Source organism: Theobroma umbraticum, unplaced genomic scaffold (genome assembly GCF_002168275.2).
Source record: "Theobroma umbraticum cultivar Fairchild unplaced genomic scaffold, ASM216827v3 scaffold_34.0, whole genome shotgun sequence".
Lineage (NCBI taxonomy): Eukaryota > Viridiplantae > Streptophyta > Magnoliopsida > Malvales > Malvaceae > Theobroma > Theobroma umbraticum.
In genome coordinates, this window is record NW_018397275.1 from 2,557,847 (window position 1) to 2,559,950 (window position 2,104).

At 33.2% G+C, this 2,104-nt stretch overlaps 1 long non-coding RNA gene across 1 annotated transcript in view; it reads right to left on the reverse strand.

The window, feature by feature from the left end:
- Window positions 1-1,222, reverse strand: part of LOC110427478 (uncharacterized) — a 2,411-nt gene extending 1,189 nt beyond the window's left edge. The window contains exon 1 of the long non-coding RNA XR_002446275.1: window positions 1,016-1,222. This is a non-coding gene — a long non-coding RNA (uncharacterized LOC110427478). The remainder of the gene's footprint in view (window positions 1-1,015) is intronic.
- Between the last annotated feature and the right edge of the window lie 882 nt (window positions 1,223-2,104).

Here is a 2,104-nt window from a genome sequence, read left to right on the forward strand (position 1 = left end):
TTAGTACTAGAATTTCATAGGTTTACTTTTCATCTCTCTTTCTACTAATGTAGATTAACACCAAACTAGGAATCAATAGGACTTTATAAAGCTTGTAATGTATGGCTAGGATCCAAGTAGGATAAAGGATATAATGTGGCTCAAGTCACTCTAAAAACATAATTATTCTAAGACCTATATACAAAGCTTTATTTTCATTCTCCAAGTACACCTTTTCTTCCACAATTAAACTTTTCTTTTGTTCAACATTTTTTTCTCTTTTTTTTGTCACAATTTCACACCCTTAAACTTATTTTCTTTGTATTGTACGTAGAGTGGTGATTTTTAATATTTGAATCTTTTCTTCACATCAACATCACCTTTCTAGCTTTTTCAACATTTAGCTTAATCTATATTTCCCAAAATAATATACATGCTTAAGAGTGAGGGTTGCAAAATTGGGAATCTTATTTTAAGGCTAGGCTCAATTATTATGTAGTTAAATAATGAAAAGAGAAATTAGGCTCAACAGGGTATATTAGGGATAAAGATTTAGCAAGGTTGGCTTTTTAGGTTCAAACGGTCCAAAGATGGCCTAAGTCTTCTCCCTAACTAAGTATTGGCTAAGATTTTACCTCGAGAGATAATCAAGCAAATTCTAGAATTCATGACATAATCTAAAAATTCACATTAGTATAAACATTTTCTAGATATGCACAATAATTCAAAGTAAAAGAAAAAGTGCTCAAAATTGTGGAGATCACATCCTAACAATGGTACTTATCAAAATAATTTAGCATGAATCCAAACAAAAACCTTAGTCACCAAAAGCTAAGAATTCAAGACAACTAGTTATCATCATTGGATAGGGAAATTATCAAAAAAATTGACACATATTTCCTTTAGATTCCTAAAATTTGAGCAAGTAATAAATTAAATTACCAATTAATCCTAATTATTTAAAAATCTAGATACACATGAAAATACAATTAAATCTAAAACTTTGAAAAATATTAAAGAAAAATTGAAAACTTACTTGAAATCTTAAGCAAATAAGTTGAAAAGAATATGTGATGAAGGTTTTTATGATGTAGGTAATTAGTTTGGGAGATATTGAGGAAGGGAGAAGCGTGGGTTAAAGAGAAGTAAAGGAGAGACGAAGAATAATGGTTAAGAAACAAGGAAGAAAAGTGTAAAAATTTACACTAAAAAGGGATGTTGAGGGCTGCTAGAATGTTGGGAGTTGGGGGGTTTAAATATGGGATTGGAAGGTTGCCTAATGTTGGCAACCCATATAAAAAGGGTGATATTTGGGCAATGGGTGCCTAATTTTGGCAGCCCATATAAGAGAAGGTTACGGCCTAACTTTAATGTGAGCCACAACCCACATTGAAAAGGATTGCAAAGCCGTGGCCTTTCTATGTGACTACCACAACTCGTGATCTAGTAAGTAAATGGGGAAATTTTTTTTTCAAAGGAAGCCATGCCCACGATAAGGTCTCCTTTTTTTATAAGGGGTTGTGGCCTAGGGCATAGTGGGTCACAACCCGTGTCATTATAGGTTTGAGAGGTCGCACCCTACCCTGTCTCCACATTTGTTTTTCCACAAGCCGTGACCTAGGGCTAGTAGGCCACAACCAGCATCATAATAAGTTCGAGAGGCCGCGACCACCCCTAGTGGGTGTTGCGGCCTACCCCTCTTTCATTTTATTTTTTTGATTTTTTTATGGGACCTTTAATTGTACTGGCAAAATAAAAAAATTGACTAGTAAATAAGTACAAAAACAAACAAATAAAAATAACTAAGAGTAAAATAAATAAATTAAGTTAGAATGTTTAGGTTGCCTCCTAAAAAGCCCTTGATTTATAATCTTTAGCTTGACTTTTTTTTATTCAAATTGCATTGATAAACATGATAGAGGACCTTTGACAATCGAAATTGCCACTCCAATAGTGCTTTAATCATTGCCCATTCACCTTAAAGGTTGGTCTATCATCAGCCACCTTTACTGCTCCATAAGGATATACTTTTATTACAATAAAAGGCCTAAACAAATAAGATTTTGGCTTTCAAGGAAATAATCTCAAGTGAGAATTGTATAGGAGAATATGTTAACCAAGCTCA